A 16,966-nucleotide genomic window follows, 5' to 3' on the forward strand; every position below is an offset into this window, starting at 1 on the left:
ATCGGTTCATATGACTGATTTACAGGCAGACACAGAGGCCGTACAGAGCGTGGACAGCTCCATCATTTAGAATTGTACGGTTTTGAAGCCAGATTATCCCGCCACAGGTGGCGCCATTGTGCAGCCAGAGTCCCCGCAGTAGAGACTGTGGGAGGATCTGAGAGTCTAATCTCTTCTTGGCTCTCCCTCCTGACATATTTTACAATCCCTGATAAAAATACACAAGAACATCAGCTGTCAATCATCGTTAAACGTGACGTAAAACCTCATTTTTAACCTCGTATAACTAATGAAAATCAAACTTTTCAGAAAGAAGTTGACGTCAACACAAGGCAGCTAAATGATATCTTCAAATCACTACAACAATCAGACGTGAGAAACATTTCTACCAGGTGGATTAATTTTTTAAAGTTTGACCACAGCCCATCTGGAATGACTGGGGAGATGGATTTTTTTTTACCTATACTGCAGCCAGCCACCAGGGGGAGCAGTTTTTGTGGAGACCTCCTTTTTATTTTTTTTTACAGTCTATGGTTACAAGAAACTCAGATCTCATTTTTGTCTTTGAACAACTTAGAATTTAAACAAGTATCATCAAATTTTTTTTACTTATCATTTTTTTTACTTGATCAGATTTCTTTTTTTTTTTTTTGCAGTGCATCACAACCTTAAACCATAAACTACGCCAGAGTTGTAGATGTGCAAACAAACCAAACCTCTGGGAAAGATCTGAAATGAAAATCTTCACCAAGTTTTATAAAACTTTACAAACTGAGAAGCAGCAACGTGCAGAAATTATGACTCATAGTTTGAGAAAAGCGTCTTTGAGGATGTTTATTCCTGCCTGTTTTCGATCTTAGATGAGAACTTCAAGTTCATTGTTTGTCTTCCTCATTAGTCCAGCGTCTGTGTCCCAGACTAATCCACTTTCCATGCCCTGTAGTAACCAGAGAGCCACAAAGTCCTGACCCCAGGAGCAAATCCTCCAGTATGTGGTCACTTCAGGCCGCTGTCAGGAGCTTTGGACACACCAGCACTGAGAGGGGGGTCAGCAGAGGTCCCATCCAGAGACTCAATACTCCTCTGTTTCATTTAGGCTCCGCCCCCTGAGTGTGCTCTGACATTTCAGCAAAAACAAACGCAGCTGTCTTTGACTTCATACACATAAAGGATGCTTCATCTGTAACACGCTGGACCAGATCTTCACCAGACCAGCTGACCCTGACTGACCCGTTTCAGGGTGGGGCCTCAAACACCGAGGTCTGCCTAAGACTCCGCCTCTGAGGCCTCAGGGAGCTGACCAATCAGAGGAAAGGGGGTTTAGCCCCTCCCTCCTCTGTCCTCACGTTGCAGATCTGCAGTCCGCCCTGCGGTCATGAACATGTGTCGGGTCGTTCAGGACCCGGGCTTCAGATCCGGCCTCATTAGCTGAAGGTGAGACCAACCTGCTGGGACACGGCTATTCATGGAAAGCCTTCAGGTGCTGCAGGATCCTGACCTCTCACGTGCAGGGCGTCCTGCTGCAGGAGCGTCAGACAAACGGAGGGTCTGTCAGCGCCGCTCGCCGTCGTCCAGAGCGTCGGTGATGATCTGATGGTAAATACAGACCCTCCGACCTGTGAGCAGTCAGTGACAGCCCGCCGCTCCTGCAGCTCCTCCTTTAACTCGTGTGAAGTGAAGAGGAGTGAAAAGTCTCCGACCTCACCGCTCCCCTGAGTGTTACTTTACTGAGCGTGTCCAATAAGTCTGCTGTCACTCCCATCCTCAGCGGCGTCTGCGGCGTCTGCAGAGCGAGGAGGAAATGAAGAGGATCTGGGGGGAAATGAGTGAGTTTTACTTTCAGTGAGTGATGAGTTGTTTTAATATGTGGTGTTAAAGTCACATGACACCAGGAAAAAACAGCTTTAAAGAGGGGGTGTTGTGCTTTTAATCTCTATTCTGTCCCTCTGGTGCCACCGTAGAATCTTCACATGATTTAAGTTCTTAAAAAAATATTTTTCCCTCTCTGGTGTTTTAGAAAACTCATATTACAGCTCAGTGGTAATGCTCATTTTCTCCCTGAGGAGACAAAAACACATCTGACAAATTTTTCTGAACTTTTGCAAATTTATGAAGTTTATGAAATGATTTTCATTGAAATTCATGCACATTTTTTAAATAAAAAAAAAAGTAACTTTTGCACGAATTTTTTGCTAACATTTGAAAGAGCAAATTTTTATTTATTTTTCATTATTTGCAAATTTACTTTTTCTTTTCAAATCTATTTTGTATTGAATTGTATTGAATTTATTTAGTTAATAGGGACGATGCAGTTTAACATAGTTCCATCACTAAGTATGAATCTGATGTGCTGCACAGAGAGTTTATAGCAAATGCTAATTTCCAACTCTTGTCCCTAGTTGGGCCTTTAAAAGTCATAAAATGTACAGTATTTAACAGCATAAAATAATAAAAAAGTTTACAAAACAACAATGAAATACATTTTCACATCAGAACAAGTAACTATACAAACCAGTTCAAAATAAATAAATATAAATATTTCATTTTCATTTTTTTAATGCATCTTTTGAGGCCTTTAAACTTTTGAAATTTTTGTAAATTTATTATGTTTCAATATTTTACATTAAGCACTTTTTTTGAATTTCATTTTTTTTAAATTATTTGCAAATTTAAAAGAAATATATTTCTGTGTGGATGGATTTATTCAACTGACAACGTGCTGGTTTGAAAACATGATTGATATGTGGTTAGACATTAGCAACGAATAAAAAAATGATGAGTTGAGCAAAACTATCAATAAAAGTTGTAAAATTCAATTAAAAAAAATACATTTTTTTTTGCTTATTTGTGAAATTTAAAAAAAATTACTGAAACTTTGAATTTTTTTTTTTTTACATTTTTTTGTTTTAAAACTTTTACAATTTTTTTTTTCAATTTAAAAAATATTACATTTTTTAAATTCAGATATTTTGAAATTTTTGCAAATGTATTAAATTACACAAAAATTACAAATTTTTTCAAATATCAAAAAATTGCACAAAACTTCAACATTTTTGATATTATTGCACATTATTAAAATTGCAAAATGGTTCTATTTTTTTGCAAATTTTTAAGATTGCAAAAAAACTTTTAATTTTTGCAAATTTATGAAGTTTATAAAATTTATTTTTGTTGAAATGTATTCCCCTTTTTTTAAATTTCAACTTTTTTTTTTTTTTTTAAATGTAATAAAAAAATAAAATAAAACAAGACATCAAATGATAAAATGCTTTTTGGGTGAAAAATTTTTGTTTTTCTTTACAACCCCGACCCTTTTTAGGGTCAGGGTTGTAAAGAAAAACAAAAACTTTTTAGTCCGGGCACACCCCTGTTGCGGTCTCTGTAACACTTTGTTTTTAGCTGCTGTCTCTTTAAGACTCCTCTCTCAGCAACCCCCCTTCGCTCTGATTGGCCCTTTAAAAAAAACGGATGTTTCGTTGGAAACTTCCCTACAGATGCAAACAGGAGCAGAAAATCTGCGACATGACGATGGAGAGGAGACACAGAGGTTAAACCAGGCCCCCTGCTGCCCTCTGATTGGCCTGCCCTCTGTTTAAGGCCTGTCATGAGCAGGCCTCGGTGTTTGAGGCCCCGCCCCTCCTCTGTGTCTGTTTTTCTCTGAACATGTTGAGAAGGGGTGGACAAAGAGGAATCAGTGGGTTAGCGTTCTCTGATTTCAGAGGTTTGGACTTCAGCTCGCTCTGACTGATGGAGGCTGAACGTTGAAGGTGGTGTCATGGCGCCGTACGAGCCTCTGAATAAGACGCTGGTTATTCTTCTTTCTTTTTCAGAAACAGGGGAAAGGGTCAAAGAGATGAAAAAATCTCTAAATGAGAGGAAACGCTGGAGTTAAAGGAGGAGCCGTGACCGCTGCACTGAGAGCCAAACATGAAGTCATGTCTCTGCGCCTCACAGCAGGAGGTAAAGGTCGTGACCTCTCTGCTCACGGCAAGCACACACGTGTCACTCTGTGTGTGTGTGTTTTGTTCTCAAAGAGCCTTAAACTTCCTCCTTCCTGACCCTCCTGCCTCCTCTCTGTCCTTCCCCGTCCTGAGGGAGCGCACATTTTCCTCTTGGTTTGTCACAATCAATTTCAACCCAGTTCAAGGATGAGTCATTTCCACCCTGCCTGCCTCACCCGCCTCCCCCTCCTCCCCCCCGCTTGGTGTGTGTGTGTGTGCAAATATTTATAAAAATATCCAATTACTTTCTTCCTCCAATCAATGTGTTCAGATCAAATTAAATCACCACACAATGGCTGCACGCAGCCCGAGCCGGGCCAGAGGGAAGGAGACGAGCGCAGGCAGCCGATGAAACGATGGAGGCTCTTCACATTATGCTGATAATTAGATCCACTAACAGGTGGCACACACACACACACACACACACACACACACACACACACACGCAGACACACACACATGCGGTGTCTCTTTTACCTGTCCTGTAGCAGCTCCTCTCCTCTGCGTCTCTCCGTCAGGCCCGTCCTCTCCATCAGACTCTAACATCAAACATCTGGACGATTTTCTGACGGCGTTTCCTCCAGATCTCCTGTCGTGGCTCAAACTAAGAAAATTAAGAGCAATCCTGCAGGAAGTGTTTCCTTTGGTTAGCAACCAGCAAAAAATGTTTATCCCAAGCACAACTTTTGGGGGAGGGTTACTCTAGACACTTGAATTAGATTGATTAATCACACCACAAATTAACGCGTTATAAAAATTAATGCAGATTAATCTGGATTCCAAACCCGCGAGGCGTTCAAAGACGCACTTATTTTCAAATGTCTGCCATTTACAAACCGTTTGTCCTACATGGAAAAAGTTGTGTTCTGGTCAGATTTTCAAATTTCCTACGGTCCCTGAATGTATCACACATGACGTCAGCAACATGCCTTAAACCGGAGGGAAGCGAGAGTGATTTGTGACTGCCGTCCACATCTCGTTTATTCACACGTCCTTTTTGAAAATCTGCAGAAAATCAACCGTTTGCTCAATTCTGTAAAAAACAGATAATTCTTCACTCTTTACTGCATCAAACAAGCCCTGAATGATCGATATTTGTCCTGTATTTAAATCTAAAGAATTCTTTGAAAATTTGCCTCCATCTTCCTGGTGTCATGTTTCAGCTTGGGGCTGCTCTGCACCAATCAGCAACAGTTTGTGTGTTCAGAGCATGTTAAACTGAGAATACTTCACTTTTCTTTGATCCAAGACTTGAATAAAGTGTTTTGTACATAGTTCCTCACAGTTTTTAGCCTTTAGCCCTGGTTCTCCTGACCTCATAGAAGTATAGAAGTTCATATTGCAGTGAAAATTGAGTCCACATCGAGTAAAAATGTGAACAGAAGCAAAAACCGTCCTAAAAATCAAATCAGCTTATCTTAGGTGCAGGACTGTGTAGATTTTGTAAAGATAGAACCGTAAAACTTTTTCATTTGTTCCTTATGCCTCAGGGTACCTAAAAATGTGTTGTATATATTCCCACCTTTTTTTTAAGGTTTTTAAGGTTTTTTAATGTAATTTTAATGTCCTGGAATTCAAATTCTTTATTTTGGGACCTTAAGCAGATATGAGATTAAAATGCGATTAATTAGATTAATTAATTACAGATCCTGTAATTAATTAGATTAATTTTTTTAATCCCCTGACAGCACTAATAAAAATTGTTTCTTTCCAGGACGAACTTCCACCATCTTCTGCCAGAAGAAGCGGGAAGCAGATGATGTCATGTGACAGGAAACTATTTGAAAAACCAAACTCTTTCTCTAAGTTGTCTACTCGCATATAAGAGAAAAAAATTGCATGAGTACCGTTGAGATTTTTTTATCGTGAGCAGAAAATTACAGTGATACACTTTGGCAAAACTGATTAATCTCAGGGAAGAGAAAGTCAGAGTCACAGCAGCAAAACAAGGAAGTATATAGTGCAAAACATTCATCTTACTTTCTCCATATCGATGGGTGGAAGGACAGGTGGATATTAGCTCACAGGGGACACCAGTCCTAGCACCAGTTAGCATCCACATGCTACAGGCTGCTAACAGCTGGAATACACACGAGCAAAAAAAGAAAAACAACCAGTTCAGAGGAAATGACCAACGAATGAGACATAAAAAGTAACAACAGGCTCCGAATACAATTCAGAGAGACCAGTTCAGTTCAGTTTCTGGACCGTGGGAGGAAAACACACACTCATCACCCAGGTGCATCATGGGAGTTTTGATCACCAAAGGCTTCAGAGAGGTTTTAACCACACAGCTCTGGATGTGAAAAGGGGAGGAGCCTGAAGACGCTGTTGAAGTTCCTGATGGGCAAAGACAGGAGTTCCCAGAGCCGGACACCAGCGCCCCCTGCTGTGGGAAAACACTGACAAGCCTCTGATTTATCTGACGTGTCTAAAACTCTGTTTTCATGATTTTATGTTTCTATATCAAACTGAAACCTCATGTGACGAACAGTTTGAAACAGTTTGATGTATTAGAAGGCGTTTGGTAACCCCGGCCTTTGGTTGAGACGCTGTGATTGGACGAAGCTCAGTGACTGATGGATCCAGAGATTTCTGCTACGAAATAGTTGAGATTTTTAATGAGTGAAAGTTGAAAAGCTCGAAAGGAGTCCAGTCGTGTTCGTTTGTCGCAGGAGTCAAGATGAACACAGTCTGGTTTATTTTATTTTGAAAGTCACTGTTGGTGGTTTCTGTGCTGGACTTCCTGTCTGCTTCAATCAGCTGTTTGTAAACTGAGCTCTGTCAGAAAGAGGAGAGCTGTGAATCTGCTGCTCTTTGGACTCTAACGCTGCACAGATCTGTGGACCTGATTACGCCGCGCGTGCTTCATGTCCGTCTCCCTCGTTGTCTCCAAGACGTGGACCGTCTCAGGAAGTCTCATCAGAGCCCGGCTCAGGCCTGGTTGCCAGCCTGTGTTTGGTCAGCTCTGGCGGGAGCTCAGACAGATCTGCGGCTCTGGGTTTATCTCCGAGTCGTCTGCCCCTGAAGTCACGCTTCACAAACAAACGGCTCCGAACAAAGAGAGGACCTCGTGTTTCCAGGCCAAGATCTGCGTCACTGAAGCTGATGAATTCAGCGTAATGAGTTTTGGCTCTCGTGTGTTTCTCTCTCAGAGCCTTGGGGACTGGACCGGACCCAGGAGCAGACAACAGACCAGGGTATGAAGAACAGAGACTTTGTCGATCCCCTCGGACAAAATGTGTCTCAGAAACTGGGTCTAGCTCAGGTCCAGAGGAAGTGTTTCCAAGGGCAAAGGTCAGGACGTCCCACCTGACCATCAAACATTGTCCAGACTCTTCAGCCGGTCCAGACCCCGTGCTACAGGCTCAGACTGGGACAGGATGGTGCTGGGACTCCTAAATTAGCAGGTCTGGACCTGGATTCAGTGAACCACAGAGGAACCGAGCAGAGGTCACTGAACCCCAACGAGACACGGCTGAGACGGTCCAAACAAAGACGAGCTGAAGTTCTGGGACACGGCACACATCATCATTACGTATCCATGAACTAATGTTTCTACATGTCTCTATAGCCCCGCCTCCACCAAGTGGTCTAGTCCGGATCAGTCCCCTCGTGGTAGGTGGCGTGTCAGCTGGATGCTAATAGCTTTATCAGCTACGTGATAGCATGACGGCGTAGCAGCGTGACACAGGCTGTGTCTGAAATGGCATACTAACATACTACACACTACATGGTCGTTGTGTATATACTGTATACTACGTACTATAAGTATGATTAGAGTGCCAACCGTTTACACTGTAGTATACTACTCAGTTTCCCATGATGCATTTCAAAACCTCTGACGATAAAATTGGAAGCTACATAAGTCTATGGAAGCACACCAGGCTATCAAATATCTCTGTTGATTCGCCATATTTGAAAGTTTTAAGAACATTTTGGGCGAGAAAGTCATCACGTAGAAAACCAAAATGTGGTCATTTGGGCCACAAAACGCACGGATACAAATTTAATTTCGACATTTCGGACATTCTGTTAAGAGCGCCAATATGCTATCGAAGAAACTTCCGGTCCGCTCCAAAACAAGAGCCCAATTTACAAAAGCGTTAAAGAACTTAAAGGAGATAAACGGGTGCTTTTATTTTGAAAACGGGAAGTTCGCTAGTGGATGATTTTTAGCTAACACCGGTTTCAAGATGAATTCATCTCTCTTCAGAAAATTAAAAAATGTTTACTGCTCGCAGACACCGAAGACGATCCGTCCGTCGCCTCAGGCACTTTATTTCTCTGTCCTTACGTTTAGGTTTCCCTGTAGAGCTAAGTCCATTTTAGTCGCTTCTCATCTTGTCATCTCGTTCTGTATTTACGTTTATAAATACAGGGCTCGCAATGCATTATGGGGCGTGTCAGTGCGACTAGTATGCCCACCTCCCATACTTACAATTTTTCCCGATATAGTATACATCCGGGTATTTCTCACGCACACAATCTTTTCATACTATTTAATGTAAACGCACTACATACTATTTTTGACGTCATACTTAGTATGAGTAGTATGTTAGTATGACATTTCGGACACAGCCACAGTGTACCCCGCTAATAAATCCAACGAAGAAGAAAAACACATCACAGCACCCCAACAGGAGGGAACCAAGAAGTGGGACAGTACGGGTCGTTAATTTGGGGATCTGTCCTGGTTTTAGTCAAAGGAAACGCAACAAAATGTGCCGTACCAAGACCATAGACTGTCTAAAATCTGGACCCAGTGACTGTGACCACTCAGTGGCTTTCCAACAGCGCCTCTTGTTGTGTTTGGACACTTTATAAATAAAGATTGATTGACAGAAAAATCAAAGAGTATGGCAGGAAGTCTCAGGGTTGTTCTCCACCTCTGGACCAGGACCAGGACTCTCAGGCAGAGATCCTTGTGGGGACCAGGGGGAGCAGCTAACGGTTAAAGAGGGAGGGTTCAGTAAACCTGCAGAGAGGAACAGGTCTACAACAAACCTCCAACCAGCCGTCATCTGAACACGTGTCAGTTAATGAGTGTATCGACACACTTCCACACACACAGGCCTGAGGGAAAATCACACACACACACACTGAATCATATCAGTGTGTTTCTGAGGCTGCATAAAGGAAATCCATCGCTCTGTCAATATCCAATCACAGCAGCTGAAATATGTGAGAGGCAGCTGTCGCTAAGCTGACATGATGGATTCTGCTCTGGTGTTTCCATCGAAATGTACTGAAGCAGCTTTTACAGATGATTACAGAATTGATGCTAATAAAATTTCTTTACATTTGAAAAAATAATAATTTTATGTTAAAGCATCACAAAACAGATACTGAGAAACTAAACCCTGATGATGTGAACATAAATTATTGGTGTGGGAGGAGAGTTGGCATGGAGCGCTGCTGTCCAGGGGAAAGAGGCTGATCTTCAACCAGAAATCACTTCATATGATGTATGAAAAAACACATATAAAGGAATCTTCAAATAGAGCTTTTAGTGATACCTGACTTGTTAGATTTCATCCAATATAAGAAAAGATCTATCCTTCCCACAATGCCACCAACCCACCTCTGTGTTTAATGAGCGTAAGGAAAATAAAGCTATCAGATTTATGCTAATGCTGTGCTAATACGCTATATGCCATATTTGATTTGATTTGATTTATTAAGGATCCCCATTAGCTGGTGCCGTAGCAGACTGTATGTAGAGTGGACATTTACCATGTTACGGTTTTGAAGCCAAATTCCCCGTCACAGGAGCAGCCATTGGCAGCCAGAGTCTGTGCAGTAGAGACTGTGAGGGATTCTGGGAGAATCTGAGTGGAGCTGGGCGACAAAAATAATAATTATTTTTTCTTTAGAGGGTCTAATCACTTCCTGACTCTACCTCCCAACATATTTTACAATCCCTGAAAAAAATACACAAGAACGTCAGCTGTTAATCATTGTTAAATGTGACCTGAAACCTCGTTTTAAACCTCGTTTAACTAATGAAAACATAACTTTTCAGAAAAAAGAGGACTTGAATACAAGACAGACAAATGATATCTTCAAATCACCACAACAATCAGACGTGAGAAACATTTCTACCAGGTGGATTCATTTTTTAAAGTTTGACCACAGCCCATCTGGAATGACTGGGGAGATGGATTTTTTAAACCTATACTGCAGCCAGCCACCAGGGGGAGCAGTTTTTGTGGAGACCTCACTTCAAGCTGAGCAAGATGACGTCCATTTTTTTTTTTTTTACAGTCAATTATATATATATATATATATATATATATATATATATATACATATATATATATATATATATATATATATATATGCAAACATACACACACAACCATTCATAAATAAATAGACACAAGCATACATGCATACATGCAGACATACATACAAACATATACATACATACAGACGTATATACATACATAGCTTAGTTAAAATTAAGGTTCAAGTTTTTTACTTTTTTTTTTATTTAGGACATTTTTTTCACCTGAAAAGGTCAGGCAAACAAGCTTTAACTGTTACAAGCTAACTTTTAGATCGTCAATGATTATTTCGTCCATTTTTATAACAAAAAAATTCAGTATTTTGCTTTAAAACTGTAGAAAAGATGTTTTCTACAAGAACTTCCTTAATGTTTAAAAGTAAAATATATAAGCCCATTCTGTTCAGTTGAAGGTGAAGCAGGTCGGTGGTTTTCTGAGATGAAGTGGATTTCCTCTGAGCGGTGCTTTCAGGGCCTGAGAAAGCGTCAGAGCGGTGAAAGGAGGCGCTGAGAGCGCTGATGTCCCTGATGTTTCCGGCTGTGGTTGATGAAATGTCTTTATGAGCAGACGTTTCCACGGTGTTTTGAGTGATGGTGGTTATTTTGAATGATCCAAGGTCACTCAGAGCGCGCTCAGACTCACAGAGAAAGAGCATTCAGCGAGCACGCCGCGCTGACAGCCCAATGAAAGCAGGATTGATTCTTTTGTCAGGAGCCTCGCTGCCCATTCAGCGGGTCAATTGTTCAATTAGCCAATCCATAATATCGACAAATGCATTGACCCAGCATGCTTTGCTTCTGCGGTCAGGTGGAGCGGGAGCAGGTAACGCCCAGGTGATCAATCTGCGTCCGCTGTTCATCGGCGCTCGGCCTCCAGCTGATTGTTTCTGAGGCTGGAGCTCAGATGGACGTGTGAGCGGCTTTAAAAGATCAGTTCATTCCTGAAATCAATGCTCACAGCTCCTCCTCCACCTCCTTCACCTCCTCTACCTCCTTCACCTCCTCCATCTCACCCAGGACCAGTGTTTGTGTTAATGTGAGCGGGAAGAATAGTTTCATTCAGCCTTTGTCAGATGGAAATCTGATTGGCTGTCAGGGAACAAGGTTATCGGACGCGGTGTTCTTCACTGATGGGGCCGTTTGTGTTTGATTTGCTGGATCCTCATTGATTCCTTAAGAATGAGGCTTCAGGCTGAGGAAAGGGGGCGGTGAGGAAAGAAGATGTGTAACTGTGTGTAACAGTTTTTTGTTTAATTTATATAATTGTGTGTGCGATGTCCTTGTTTCTTATTTTTGATAAACTTGTTAAAAAATAAAAAATTAGATATTTTTAAAAATAGTAAATATTTGCAAAAAATTGCAAAATTTGTCAAAACTCACAAACAAAATGAAATTTCATTAATTTCTTAAAAATGTTTTTTATTTAAATGAAGTAAATTTGCAAAATAAAAATGAAATTTTAAAACTTTTCAAAAAAAAAATTTGAGAAATTAAAAAATGGGGAATCAAAAAAAATTCCCTCCATGAGAAAATTAGAAATTCTTGCAAAAATTTGCAGAATTTTACAAAACTCACAAATAAATTCAAATTTCACTTATTTGTAAAAATGTTTTTTTTTTATTTTATTAAATTAAGTTAATTTGCAAAATAAAACTGAAATTTCAAAACTTAAAAACAAATATATTAAAAAAAAAATCAAAAATTTGTCACATTAAAAAAATTGGGAATTAAAAAAAATCCCTATATGAGAAAAATAGAAATTCTTATTTAAATAATATTTTTTTAAAGCTACAATGAGCCACTGTAAAGGAGTCATAGAGCCACATGAGGCTCCAGAGCCACAGGTTGAAGACCCCTGCTCTAACACATTAAACCCATGCTCTGTATTTTTCCTGATGTGAGCGTGGGTTCTTCTCTTTGTTCTGCACACTTTGTCAATGTGCTTTCTTCAGGGAGTTCATTCTTTACAGCAGTGTTTCCCCGTGTGTGTGAAAAAGCAGCAGTCTCTGGTCTTTAGAGTACAGGAAGTCAGCCATGCTGCTGCTGCTGTCGTTGTCGTTGTTGCTGTTGCTATGGATACAGGAAGAAGAAGCTTAAATGGCACTTACTATCTTGATGTGCCTTATTGTTTTTAAAGGGAAACTGTTATATTTTTAGATTTGTATCATCATTTTTGTATGGTACAGATTTTTGTGTAATGTCGCTGAGTTCACACAGTTTGCTTTACGAGGTTTTATATTCACAAAGTTTGTTTCACAAGTTTGAGTTTAGATGTTTCCACTAGAATAGAAATAGAATAGAAAATACTTTATTTATCCCCGAGGGAAAATTCAGGAGTCACAGCAGCATTTAAGAAAACCAAAGTAAGAAAGTGTATAGAAAGTGCAAAAAGCTCCATAAGAAAATAGATGCTGACAGCTTGTCCATCATTGTCCAGTCAGCCAGCCTCCACCTCCACAGGGTCCAGGACTGAGCTTCTTCAGCAGTCTGTTCAGTCTCTGTCTCCTGGATCCTGTCTGCTCACAGCAGGTGAAGCTCTTCACATGTGGCCTTGGTGTCAGCTGTTAGCTCTGTTAGCCATGTCTGTGAATAGCATGATGCTACTCTGCCCTCTGGTATTCCCTCTGTTGCTGGGTTAGCACAGCTAGCTCGTCCATCTTATTGGAGATAGATCTTACGTTCCCAATAACGATGGATGGAAGGACAGGTCCATGTCGTCACTTCTTAGCTCACACCTGAGAACCAGCACGTCGTCCTCACCTCCTTCTCCTCACCTTGTGGGAAACATCCGGCCTAGCACCAGATAGCACTGACATGCTAAAGGCTGCTAACAGCTGATTTCACATGTAAACAATGCAGCCATGGTTACATGTAGGATCTCCAGACAAACACAGGAGAAGAAGTAGTAAAAATATCACTGAAGACAAAAAAAGTTTGGTGTCCACGACCAACAATGAGCCAAACAAAGTAATGATCCACTCCAAATACAAAGATGACAAAAAGAGACGATAAAATTACAAGAAACTGACAGAAGAGAGAGCTGCTGCAACAGGCAGCGAGGCTACTTGGGCAGCGCCAGTTTCTTTCCTGATCCAGTACTGAGTTAAACTCAGGCTGGTATCAGCGATACTGATCTGATATCTTTTCTAATACATGTAATGTGTCTTGTAAATCTAAAAAAAGCACTGCATTTCAATCCATATTACAAAATAGAAATTACCAATCCAATTTTGATTCGATAAAGAAATGTCACAATAACTGCACAAGTTTGTCCATACCTACTTTTTAATTGTTTTCAATTTTTAAAAGAAATGAGACAGGTTGTAAACTCTGAAAGATTTAGATTAAATCTTATTAATTTCTTTTCTGAATTAATCTGGATCTTTTTGCCAACATCAGATTATCTCCTAAATTCAATATTATTACTCCAAACGAACTCATGTGCTATTTATTGAAGCATGTGTTCATTTTGTTACTTATTGCTGAATTAGCATTTCAACATTAGCCGTGAGTTAGCTGTGCTAACCCAGCAACAGAGGGAATACCAGAGGGCAGAGTAGCATCATGCTATTCACAGACATGGCTAACAGAGCTAACAGCAGACACCAAGGCCACATCTTTCTATGTTTAATAATGATAAGTTGTTGTAGACTGGCAGGAAGTAGAGAGAGACGTCTCTCTGTGTTAATGTTTTATATCCCAGCTGGTTGTTCAGGTGACAAAGCAGGACATAAACTCAGACAGTGACGAGCAGACCTGACTGACTGTTTGAAGGATCACAGCTGAGGTTAGTGTTTTTCTGCCACAGCTTGTGCTGCAGCGGGAAAGAGCAGTGAGTGTGTGTGAAAGCTTCAGGAAAGGTAGAAACAGGGAGGCCTCAGTGACATTTTCACAGCTCCTGTGTTTGGAAAAACAAATTAACACTTCTGCTCTGATCTTCACAGGAGGCTGATAGATTTAGTTTGCGAGTTACAGAAGCCACTCTTCTTCTTTTTCTTCCTCTTCTTCCTCACTGTGATGGCATTTTAATGCTCTGCACATCCTCACACCTGCAGCAATTTTCCTGTTTCATAATTTTGGAGATTTTCTTCTGTCCTGCAGAGCTGCTGGCGTGCTCATTGGTTTGCTGGTGTTCGGTGCTTTTATCTGACGCGTCACATGTGCAGGTTGGTGCAGGTAGAAGTGTCAAACTAGACTGTGTGAGCTCAGAAAGACACAAACCAATCAAAGTTTGCAGATTTAATAACAGAAAAAAAAAACATTCACTTAAAAAACAAAAGAAATAAAAACATAAAGTGACTTCGGGAAGCAGCACAGTGACACCCTGTGGTTACACCGACTGTAAAACCTGAATCCTGAAATAAAGTTTGTTTCTGGATGTGACAGTGTGTGTGTGTGTGTGTGTGTGTGTGTGTGTGTGTGTGTGTGTGTCACTGAATGTGACAGAGTGCTTACTCCTGTAGCTCTGAAGTGCAGAGCGGGCGTAAGGCCGCTGACCCGTGATGTTCAGGGATCGCACCGAAGAGTCGGACCACAATGCACTGCAGCTGCAATCAATGCAGGATAAGTGTGTGTGAGTCCTGTGTGTGTGTGCTTGTGCGTGTGTGTTTATGGCGTCACAGGTCTCGTCTCTGAGGACGTAAAGACAGGACTTCCATTAGAGACAGGACTCCTGCACCGTGTGAACCCGGCGCTCTGCTCGGGGACGCTCAGCGACGCTCGGCGACTAAAAGCAAGTTTTAGTCAAACACTTATCAAACGGGACCCGGGGACTTCTCCCTGTACGTGTGACACACCTGTGAAAACCTTCACAGTGACGCTCAGGGACACGAGGACAGCAGATGTGTGACTGGAGCAGAGACACAGGAATCTTTATTTTAGTTTGTTTCATCCAATCTGAGCTGAATTCAGAGTTTCAGAGGATTTCATCTGGATTATTAAATTAAACATCAGTAATACTTTCAACTCGTCTTTAATTTGATTCATTTTACATATTTTCAAAGCTCCTGTGAGGACGTTTCAATTTGTGCTGGTTTTGGCGCCCCCTGTGGTCAAAGTCTTAACTCTCACTGATTTTAAAAAATCAAACCTAAAAACCAAAACTCAAAGGTTGTTTTAGTCCATGACTGTGTAAAACCATGGCTGTAGTCCCCTGTGACATCACCAGCAAGTTAGCCCCGCCCCTTTAATTTTTGGGAAAGAGTGGTGAAGCTTTTTGATTGGCTGTGTGTGTGTTTCAGCTGTTCCTGCAGACAGCCTCTAGTGGACCTTCAGTGGAACTGCAGTTGAGAACATTTAATGATGATTTCATCTCTGAGACACAAACACCTGTGAAGAGTTGCGACATTTGTGGTTTGTGTGATTTTTATTTCTCTCAATAGTTAATTCCACTGTTTCCTGACCAGCATTAAACTCTCAGGACTTTCAGCTGTTTGTTTACTCACTTCATCACTCACTGACGCTCAGAGGTGTCTTTTCATCGTCGTCTCCTGAAGGCCAGACCTTCATATTGACGTCAAAGTGGGGTCATGAAAAGAAAAATATCCTGAAACTGAAGAAAAATAATAATGTTGGCACTGAAAAATGTGTGTTATAAAATAAGTCCTGTGGTCAAGCCGAGTGCTGCTTCATTCATCAGCAATATGCAAATTTTATGTATATTACATCATACTAGCCCCACCCACAAACCCTCCCCTCCACGCCTAAAGGGTGACAGGAAGTTAAAACTGACAAAAGACAGTGAGAAAAAAAGAAAAATGTAATTTGAGTTAAAAACTGTCATTGATTTAGCAGACACATTAAATAAATAAAACGTTAAAAATAAAAAGTTAGAACTTTCCACCTCCTGTTTTTGACTTCAGTGAAATCTTTTTAATGCTTCTAACTGTTTTTTTTTTTAACTGTTTTTTTTTTTTAAGTTCTTTCATGCCAGTGTTTTTTGTTTGTTTGTTTGTTTTTTAAATCCTTAAATGCCGGTGGTTTTTTTTGTTTATTTGTTTGTTTTAATTCTCTAATGCCACTGGGTTTTTTTTTATATGTAATTAAAGGGTTTGTTTTTCTTTTTGTTTGTTTTTAATTCTATAACGTTAGTGTTTTAATTTTGTTTGTTTTTTTTTAATACTTCAATGCCAACACTTTTTAGGTTTTGATTCTTTTTAATACTTTAATGCCAGTGTTTTTTTTTGTTTGTTGGTTTGTTTGTTTGTTTTTTTATTCTTTGATGCCAGTGTTTTTTTTTTTTTTAATTCTTTAATGCCAGTGGGGTTTTTTTGTTTGTTTGTTTTAATTCTTTCATGCCAGTGTTTTAATTTTGTTTGTTTTGTTTTTTTTAATTCTTCAATGCCAGTGTTTTTACTTTTGTTTGTTTTTTTTGTTTTTTTTTTTTTTATTCTTTAATGCCAGTGTTTTTGTTGTTGTTTTAATTCTTTTCTACCAGGGTTTCTTTTTATTTGTTTAATTTAGTTTTAATTCTTAATACCAGTGGGTTTTTTTTGTTTGTTTTTTTAAATTCTTTTATCTCAGGTTTTTTTCTTTGTTTATTTCTTTTAATTCTTTTAATTCTTTAATGCCAATGATTTTTTTTTTAATTCGTTAATGCCAGTGTTTTTTTTTTTGTTTCAGGAAATGTTCAACCCCAAATTTTATTTTCAACACCAAACATAAAGTCATGTTTTGG

This window comes from Halichoeres trimaculatus, unplaced genomic scaffold (assembly GCF_033239565.1).
Source record: "Halichoeres trimaculatus isolate MK-OKI-2021-1 unplaced genomic scaffold, fHalTri1.1 fHalTri1_scaffold_18, whole genome shotgun sequence".
Taxonomy (NCBI): domain Eukaryota; kingdom Metazoa; phylum Chordata; class Actinopteri; order Labriformes; family Labridae; genus Halichoeres; species Halichoeres trimaculatus.